The following is a 10,460-nucleotide window of genomic DNA, read 5'->3' on the forward strand; positions in this document are numbered from 1 at the left end:
TCCTTGTCCTGAGGACATAAAGAGAAGCTCTTATACTTTCTTTCGTAAGTGTAAAGACTTACTTTTCCTCTATAAAACCTCCAGTTATCTTGTAACTAGCACAAATACATGGCAGTTACTTTTGTGTGCATGTGAATGTGTGTGAAAAGCATTAATTTATTAACTATATGCATTTTAATGTGTATGCATTTTATAATGTGAGGGTTGGGACAACAGTGTGGAAGCAGACATCAGTTTAGAGATTGACTTGGCTCAGGATCGTTTAACAGAACACCATAGACTGGGTGGCTTAAACTACAAATATCTACTTCTCTCAGTTCTGGACGCTGGGAAGTCCAAGATCAAGGTGCTGGCAGATTCGGCATCTGGTGAGAACCCGCTTCCTGCTTGTAGGTGACCACATCACATCACACAGAGAAGGCTCTTGTCTCTTTCCCTCCTTACAAGGGCACTAATCTCATCACAGGGACCCCACTCACATGACCAAAATTATCATCTAAACCAAATTACCTCCCAAAGGTCCCGTCTCCTGATACCATCACATTGGGGGTTAGGGCTTCAACATATGAATTTTAGGGGGGACACAACATTCAGTCCATAGCAGAGACCATTGCAAGTCATTCAGGCAAATGAAATGTGAACCTTGGACCAACTGGTGGAGGGAAAAAAAAATGAATGAATTTGAACAATATTCAGCAAAGTAGAATCAACAGGAAGCCAAACTAAGCAGGAAAAACCACCACCAACCAATTGTCAGGGGTGCTGGCCCCCCTTAAGTGAATCACAGAATCTCCAGGCGGAAAAGGATCATAATGTCCATCCAGTACAGCCATCCATGTGCTGCTTGGACCTGCCCACCAAGCATGGAAACGAAACATTCCTGCTGACTCTCTGAAGACACCAGTACCACGACGGCCAGAGGACTGGCTCTGCTTAGAGAAATTCAAGCCAAGGAGGGCCAAACCTGAACCACATCCCAAACCAGACACGGTCCCTGTGTTCCAGATGTGGACGCTCTGTAAAGAAGGTTAAACTCAAACCTCTTTTGCCTCCGCCATAACTTATTTATTATTCCTCCCTTGCATCCTGTCTGCCCAGTTTTGAGTCTGGAGGCCCCGAGGCTGGGTCCACTCCTGAGCCGTTTTCAGCATGTGCCCTGCACATGGCTAACACAGAGTAAGTGCCGGGCAAGGACAGGAACCTTCGGGTAGGATGAAATCAATTTGTAATTCTTTTCCCAAGTAGCCTCTGACCAAAGGAGATAATTAAGGAAGATGGTGTATGGGGGGAGGCGGGGCAAAGGGCGAAGTCTGCCACGAATTAACAAAGACTGTGAATAAATAGCTGTTTCTTTGCTGGCAGAACAGTGAACTCTAGTTCACTGAGGGCTTAGTTCTGGGGCCAATTTTTATTTAACAAATTCTGAGAGCAGGAAATAGACAGTAAGCCTGAAACTGACATTCGCACACACGTCATCTCTACCTAGCTTCTCTGCCTCCCCCCTCCTCACGACTCCCTCTCTTCTCCTTGACCAAGTACCAGGGAGAATTGGGCTTTTAATCACGTACAGAGGGGGTAGGGTCAACCCATTACATGTAATCCACAAACACAGGAAGAAATGCACCTGAATCACGTGAATCCAGACCCTTCATTTATTACATTGTAGAACCAAGCCCTGAAGGACAGGAGGCTGGAACTGGTTGGGATGGGATCTCTGGCTAGAAGGCGGGAGCAGCTTTCCTTAACAGAAGAGGGAAGGGAGTCGTCGAAGGAAAAACTGGATAACTAATCAGGAGTGGTCTCAGAATTTGGGATGGGGTAGTCTATGCATTTGGGGAAATTATGTGCAAAATTGCACTGATTTTTAATCACTGAAGACAGGAAGAGAGAGGGATGTGAAAATGCAATTAAAGAAATTAAACTGTTTCCCCTCCCCGCCGTGTTCTCTCTCATGTATCAAAGAGACAAAGGGAAAAACATAATTGATTTTGTTGCCTTCACTACTCTCTGGGTGTAAGCAATGGAATCCTCATTCTACAGCACCAAATGAATCACTTTCGTGCTTAGGAAAAATGGGATTCGCCAGGGACATCATAGCCCCATGGGATCTTGTGGCACATGGCTACATTTTGGGAGGCCAGAATTTCAGAAAGCATCATATTGTTAATTGTATTTCAGGGGAGAGTACCATCCTTGACTGACCACGCTTATGGCCGTGTGGGGGATGCTGCAGGCAGCAGATCTCAGGGCGGAGCCCTGGGCGTGGTGGCTGGAGGGGAGACCCTTGGGGAGGCCTGCAGGGGACCTGTGAACTACGGTCTCCTCCAACAAGCTTCCTTCACTTAGAAATAACCAACTCACTCCTCCTGAAATCAAACAGAAGTGCCAACACGATGACTTGAATTTCTTGTGACGTTTTTCCCCTTGCCTAAAAAAGCTATGGTTTTTACCGAAGACCACTGAAGAAAATGAATGATGATTATTGCAATGACTGTAGCATTAATGAGTTAATGGAATAATGCAGCACTCCCCATATTTCCAGTTTCTCCTCCCAGTTCAAGTTCTGTTCTCCCACAGCTCTTGCCACCAAATTACTCAGTTTTGGGGTCAGAGACCCCGCTGGGGAGCTGATGGAAGCTAGGAACTCTCTTCCCAGAGATGCACAAGGAGATAAAATTTTGCACATACTTTCAGAAGGCTCATAGATTCCCCTCCTCCTCTCAAAAAAAGAAAAAGAAAAAAAGATCCCTGAGACCTTGACTTAGAACTTAGTATTACAGCAATACTCCTTCATTGATTGGGATTTTGACCCGATCACAGGGTCCCAATACTGAACACAATGCCTGCAAACTAACAGCGGCTTGAGGATGAGGATTACTGTTAACCTGACTTTTAAGACAAGAATGGTGAAATGAAAGCGATGATATTTAGAAGTAGGGAGAAAGCATGTTTATGTTGTGTAAAAAAAAAAAAAAATTGGTCTTGAAGCTGTTTTCCATTTTTACTGGGATTTGGACCACTTGGAAATTGCACAGCGTGAAAAAAGAGCCAGTTTCTCTTACACAGACAGGGATCTGGAGCCTGAGCCATTGAGAGTTGGATTTATCTAGAAAGACGTGTAGCTACAAGAATGAGCTTAGATAGCGGCCTAGGGGAAAACAGAGGGACCCCCAAAAGATCAGGATGCAGCCTAAAATCTTGCTTCTTCTCAGGATCTGCCTGCCCATCAGGACGACACTGGCGGCAAGGGTGTCAACAATAAGCAGGTCCAGGCACAGACTCTCCGACGTTTCCCCACCTGAGCTGCCAAGGCCCCATCTTTCCTCCCCAGGCTCTGAACCTGCTACTTCCGGCACTCCTGCTTCAGGATCTGAATTTCTGCCCCCCAGCCCCTTCCCCAAAGATACCGACTGTCAGCAGCATTCTGACATTTGCCCCCGGGCCATAAGCTCTGCTAGCAGACAGGTCTAGGGCTGCAAAGCCAGGCCTGCAGGCGGTGATGGACAGTGTGGAAGGACCATCCCTGTAACCTGCTGGTCCAGCAAGGGATGGCCTAGTGAATCCCAGTTCTGGCCCGGGGCTGAGAGGGAGCCCAGGTGTCAGGAAGGTGTCCTCCTGATGGAACTGAGCGTTGTTAGTTCCTGCCACTGGGTGGAGGGTAAGGGATAGCTCAGGCATCTTTGTGGCCTCAACCTTGGTCCAGCAGACAGTGATGCTTTCAGTCAAGCCTCACTTGTGTGAGGGGACAATGCAGATGGATAACTAACGCCCCACTTGGGGGAGGAGGAAGGCAAACACAGGAGAGCAAACCCATCCTGCTATTTCTGGGGAGCAAGAGAAACCAGCTCCGCTCCCCAGTCACTTGACAACTACCGAGTGTGGACAGATGGCCCAGGTTCAAGTCCAAGTCCTCCACTTTCTGCCTCTGTAACTTTGGACAAGTTACTTATTGTCTCTGTGCCTCGATTTCCTCACCTATAAAATGGGGACAATAATGGTACTTACATCACTGAGTTGTTATGAGGATTAAGTAAATTAATCCGTGCAGGGATCTCAGAAGCATGCTTGGTTCACAGCAAGCAATTTCATTTTCTTTTATTAATTGATTTTTTCCTATTAAACCTATTTTTTTTAATTGATGTATAGTCAGTTTACAATGTGTCCATTTCTGGTGTACAGTATAATGCTTTAGTCATACATACACACACATATATTTGTTTTCATATTCTTTTTCATTATAGGTTACTACAAGATATTGAATATAGTTTCCTGTGCTATACAGTATAAAATTGTTGTTTATCTATTTTATATATAGTAGTTTGTATCTGCAAATCTTGAACTCCCAATTTATCCCTTCCCACCCACTTCCCTCACTGGTAACCATAAGTTTGTTTTCTATGTCTATGAGTCTGTTTCTGTTTTGTAAATAAGTTCACTTGTGTCACTTTTTTAGATTCCAGATAAAAGTGATATCATATGGTATTTGTCTTTCTCTTTCTGGCTTACTTCACTTAGAATGACAACCTCCAGGTCCATCCATGTTGCTGCAAATGGCATTATTTTATTCTTTTTGATGGCTGGGTAGTAGTCCATTGTACAAATGTACCAAGCTTCTTTATCCAGTCATCTGTTGATGGACAGATGCCTCAGAAAGCAGTTTAAATGTTAACTGTCACCACTGTGTTGAACCCATAGCCAGGGTTCTCGCCTGCATGGAACTCAGAGTCTGTTGAGGGAAGGAGAAACAGCACAAATGTGCTACCACCCACCAACTAAATTTAGCTAGTGGGAGCATCCACACCTCTTCCTCTTCCACCTCCATCCAGGTGCCAAAATGCCTCTCCTCACCCCTCCCTCCAGGACTTGTTCTACCAGCCACCCTTCCTCACTCTCATATCTTTAGTCTCCTTTGCTTTGGTTTATGCACCTGTTCAAAGCTTTCCAGGTTCTAAAAAACAAAGCCCTCCTCCTCCCTCTCGAGGAGATACCCCTCTTCCTCTGCCCTTTCTACAAGAGGTGTCTACCCACATTATCTCCACTTGTCAACCTGCACTCACTCCTCTGCCCCCCACCCCTGTCTTCCACCTGCACATAAGTGCCTCCCCTACAGGCCACCAGGGACCTCTTAAACCTAAGGATCTATTTGTGGCCCTTACCTTACCTCCCACCACATGCCAGTGATGCGCTAGGCACTGGGAGGCAAAGATACTCAGACGGGGGGGGGGGGGGGATAGCTCTGTGGTGGAGTGGGGGTTTAGCATGCATGAGGTCCTGGGTTCAATCCATTAAATAAATAAATAAACCTAATTTACCACCCCCCCCAGCAAAACAAAACAAGACCAAAAAAAGTGTAAAAAAATTTTTTTTAAAAAAGATACTCTTTACAGGGGGTCAAGGCTTTTGGGGGTGCAGTGGGAGGTGTGGAGAGATTAAGTATATGGAATAACTGCAAATCATCAGGGCAGGTTCCACGGTAAGGACCAAAATGGGTTGGCAGGGCTGGCTCCTTCTGGAAGCTCAGAGAAGAATTCACTTCCTTGCCTTTTCCAGCTTCTGGAAGCTGCCCACATTCCTTGGCTCGTGGCTCCAGATCACTCTGATCTTTGCTTCCTTTGTCACAACTTCTCAGACCCTCTTGCCTCCCTTGTTTCTGTACAAGGATCCTGGTCCATCCAGATTATCCAGGATAACCTCCTCATCAAAAAAAACAAAAACAGAAACAAAAACCCTTAGCATAATCAACATGGCAAAGTTCGTTTGTCAGGTAAGGCAATATATTCACAGGTGATTAGGATGTGGACCGCTATTATTCTCCCTACCATAGAGGGGGCTCCCCCTGGAATAGCCAGAGAACTCTTCAGAGAGAAGACTCGTGGAGCAGAATCTTATAGGTTTAGTCTTATTTGCCAGAAGCTGGGGCGAGGTGTTATGAACAAAGAAATAACACCTGCTGAGAGGCCAGATGGAGAAAGAAAAGGTGCGTCTGGAGACCTGTAAGCACCCGCATGGTTGTACGGCTGATGAATAGGAAGAGGGTGCCTCTGGGGATTAGATTAAAAAGGAAAAGTAGAAGCTGGATCATGAAGTATTTTTGTTGTTGTTTTTTTAAACCATATTGTCTGAAATTTACCTGAAATGTATTTACTTGCCATTACTTTAGACTGTGCTATTGTTTCTTTAAAAACTTCCTTAAGTTGACTCACTTTTTGTTCTAAAGAATAATGTCCAAGAAATCACAGGCTTTATATGTTGGTTGTATCTTTCCAGTGTTAAAAGTGAATGCGTAACTATAAAAACACACCCACGAATGAGTGCCATACTTTGAGAAATAAAGCCAGAGGCAACGGAAACCACCCAAAGGTTTTGAGCAGGGAAAGAACACGACCACGTTTGCCTTTTGGATAAATATCATTCCCACAGCATTAATCACTTTGGACTGAATGGAAACCAGTGAAAATCACAACAAAAAAGACCATAAATTAGGAGACTTCCACGATAGCTGAGGGGAGAGATGAGAAACGAACAGAGATAGGACCTGTGGGAGGGGAGTGGAGGGTTCAGATGTGAATAGTATCAAGGAGGCAGGAATGACAGACAACAGTGAAGACGGGGAAAGGGAGGAGCTGGGGGTAACTGTCAGTGTTTCGGCACATGCAATGCAGCAGATAACTATCCATCCGCCACGATCATAAATAGAGGGAGAGTTGACAGGGGGAGAGGGGCGGATAGGGTGGGAAGGATAATAATTGCTTTCATCTGGGCATCCTCTAGGGTAGCACTTTCCAGGAGAAATAGGCTGTGAGCCACCTATGCCATTTTTAATAGTCAGATGGCCACATTGAAAAAAAAGGAAGAAGAAATGGATGAAATTAATAATATATTTTATGTCACTCAATATATCCAAAGTATTCTATTTCAAGATGAATCGATATAAAAAAAACTGAGATGTTTTACGTTCTTTTTTTCATTTTAAGTCTTCAAAATTCAGTGTATGTTTTTACTCAGAGAGCACATCTCAGTTCAGACAGTCCACACACTCAAAAGGCACCATGGAGAGTGGCTACCGTATTTGTTGGACAGCACAGCTCTAGGAGCACTTGCTGAAGGCAGGCCAGTGTGATGATCAGACATTATCTGGGGGAGGATGAGGATCCTGATCAGATATTGAGGGTGATTAGATTTGCTAAAATGGGGTTTTACAAGGAAGTGCACAGGTGGGTCTAAGAGAAGGTTGACGAGCCTGACTAAAGTTTGACCAAGCAAAGAATCTGTCATGATGGGACAGGAGGGAAAGGGGCAGGGCACAACCATTAAAGGAGTGACACAGCAATTGAAGACTTGACTCCCAGTAGACCCTGAACTTCATTATATGCTCACTATAATATATTAGCTGCAGGATGGCACTCGCACAGGTGCCAGGACGGTCGGGAGGCTGGCCATAAAGGTCAACGAGTGGGTGATGGCACAACTCCTGGGAATCCCTGCCCTTCCTCAGAAGTAGTTGGAATAACCCTCCCACTTGGTAGCATATGAAGTTACAGTGCCCATGAAAACTAACAACCCTGCACCTGTGGTCGCTCCCTCTTGCCTTCAGAGACACCTGCACTCTGTCTATGGAGTATGTATCTCTCTAAATAAATCTAAATTCAATCTACTATGGCTTGCTCTTGAATTCTTTCCTGTGTGAAGCCAAGGACCCTCACTTGATGGGGTGTGTCACAGGGACTTGCCTGGCACCTGGGACATGGCCATCCTCTCCGGCCCCATTTTTCCTGTATCAACAATTCCACCCATTAAACCTGTTAGATACAATCTTTGGAGTGGAGTTGGGAAATTTGTATTTTTTTCTTTTTGTTTGTTTGTTTGCTTGGGGGGAGAGGTAATTAGGTTTGTTTGTTTATTTATTTATTTTTAATGGAGGTACTAAGGATTGAACCCAAGATCCTGTGCATGCTAGGCATGCACTCTAACCACTGAGCTATACCCTTCCCCCTGTGGTAAATTCATATTTTTAACAAGCCTCCACCAGGTAGTGCAACCCAGGAGAATCATCTTTCAGTTGGCGCCAGGTGGACTTGAGAACTCAGGGGAGACAGTTCCCAGCAGGAAGGAGTGCTGATGAGCCCTCTGGGGAAGACTCACAGAGAGAAAGAAAGCTGATGGGGGAAAGCACAGAGACAGACTTGTGTTCAGGACAAAGGGAGGGATGAGAGATCTGGTAGATTATCTGATCCCAAGATTGTAGCCGGGCTCCAGGCTCATCAAGGCGCTGTGGCTTAGACAGGAGTCTACAACCTCTGCTCGGGACAGTTCAACTCAAGTTGTCCTGGAGCTCCCAAAGAGCTCCAACCCCAGGGGCTGGGGAAGGAAGAAGCGAGTTCTGCTAGCCCCCCACACAAAGCAGGGGTCAGCCTCTTATTCTCCCAGCCCTTCAATTTTGAAGCTCTGCCGGGCTCTGTCCAAGGTCTTTTTCATTTTTTTGCCCTCGTCTTCTCACTCTGGGTTCGTCTCACCCCTCTCTGGGGCTTCAAAGCCCATTTATATGCTGAGGGACCCATATTTGCATCTGAAACTCAAGAGCCCATCCCCACCTCAAATGCCAGACCTATTTTTACCAAATGCCTTCAGCTGCCTAGAATACCTGGCTGGGGGGGGGGGGGAGGCGGGCTGATATTTAACATTTCTAAAGCTGAACTCACCCCAAAATTTGTTTGCCTGCTAACAGTTAATGTTTCAACTAGTAGCCTCACTACCCTTTCAGTTCCCCCAAAACTAGAAGTCTGGGGGTCATCTTACCTTTTTCCTCCCACCACACACTAAATCACCTGAAACCCCTTCCTTTGCATTCCTGCAGCTTCTGTTCAGACACCCTCAACTCCATGCGTGACTAGTACTGCTCCCTCCCATCTAGAGGTGTGGCCCCATTTTCCCCTCTGGGAGATGGCATCCTCCCAAATGCCTTCTTTTACAAGCTAAACTAAAAAACAAATCAGCAGGCACACTCTGCTGACCTGGGCACATCCAGCATAAACACCGAACTCCTCAGTGTGAACCATGCACCTTCACATAGGGCCTTACTCACCTCTGTTAAGTCCCCTTCCCCCACTCCCCCAAATCTTTTCTTCTAGTTGTGACATTTCTTGCTAAAAAAAAAAAAAAAAACCAAAACACAAAACAAAAAACCTAACACTCAGTACCCCTCAAACACAAACAACTCACAAGATCGATTTTTAAAGGGAGGAAACGAGAGGAATTAAGACATCCGCATCCTCCTCCCCTGATTCTGGAGGCCCGGAGTGCCCCCTGGGGATTGTGTGTACCTGCGTTTTCCCAGGAAATTCATAGGCAAATCTAGGTTTGTCCGCCACGGGGTTATGCCACTCTTACAAAAGCCCAACACATCACGTTAAAGAATCCAGGCTACTATGTTCTTTTCTAACTTACTGTAGGGGGACAGAGAAAGGAGGAGCCTGCAGCAGCCTGGGCACCTAGGCTGCATCACTATTGAATCTTCACCAAGATCAAAACCCTGGGGAACTGACAAGAAGAAATTTTAAGAATGAAAACAGCATCTGCGTAGCCTACAAACCTGCAAGCACAACCTAAAGTACCTTTTCGTTAAAAGCAAAACAAAAAACCCTGCCCCCCCAAATGTATTTGGAAAATGCTGAACCACTCTAGAAAAGTTTGCTCTGCATTCCTCCCCACTCCTCGGTTTTAAAGGAAGCCCTAAAAGACGTCGTCGCAAAGCATTTTGCTTTATTTTTATTCAGCAGTGCAGTAGAAAGTTGAAACCCTGAAAAAAGTAATTTCACAAGCTGCAGCACTGCTGTGGGTGTTAATTTAAACACATACAGTATTAGGCTGCCATGTTTACTTGGACCTGGGCAGAGCAAACAATCTAACTGCGGAACGTGAGGCTCTGACTTCCTACCAAGCACATGAAACATTCAAGAAACTTTGCAGGACGTGTACACGTTCGCTAAGGCGCCTATGAACTCCCGAGCCAGACTGAACAATAGAAAGGAGAGGTGATGGAAGTCATTTCAACCAAATGCGCCGTCTGTGTCTCTGAGTCCTTCATCGCAGCAGAGGGGGCCTTTCCTCTGCTCCTGCTCTATTTTCGAATCGTTTCCAGGCTCATTGTCTGCCGGCAGCGCGCGTGGAGCAGGTACAGCGTCCCGCCGATCGCCGCGCGGCTGAGTCCCGCCAGGTTTTGGAAAACATTCCCGGCCTTTCCAGCGGGTCAAGGAAAAGGATGTGGCCCGGGCGCCAAGGCTGCTGCCAAAGCAACTCGCAACTTTTGAAATCAATCCTTTTTGCATCATGCAACGGATGCCACCGCTCCTCGGGCTTGCAACCCCCCACCCCTCCCCCGAGACCAATCATTGCCGCGCTCGGGCCTGCACATCGCCCCCGCCCCCTTCCCGGGCCGCACGCAGCCACCGAGCCGCTCCGGC

At 46.2% G+C, this 10,460-nt stretch overlaps 2 long non-coding RNA genes across 4 annotated transcripts in view; both read right to left on the minus strand.

Annotated features, from left to right (window-relative positions):
* Positions 1–10,460, minus strand: part of LOC123618163 (uncharacterized) — a 65,103-nt gene that overhangs the window by 53,400 nt on the left and 1,243 nt on the right. The gene's annotated exons all lie outside the window — the stretch shown is intronic.
* Positions 5,345–10,421, minus strand: LOC123618164 (uncharacterized). Its single transcript, XR_006726560.2, has 2 exons — positions 9,445–10,421; positions 5,345–5,691 (listed from the first exon to the last, which is right to left on the minus strand). It is a non-coding gene; the product is annotated as an uncharacterized LOC123618164 (long non-coding RNA).

This window comes from Camelus bactrianus, chromosome 35 (assembly GCF_048773025.1).
Source record: "Camelus bactrianus isolate YW-2024 breed Bactrian camel chromosome 35, ASM4877302v1, whole genome shotgun sequence".
Lineage (NCBI taxonomy): Eukaryota > Metazoa > Chordata > Mammalia > Artiodactyla > Camelidae > Camelus > Camelus bactrianus.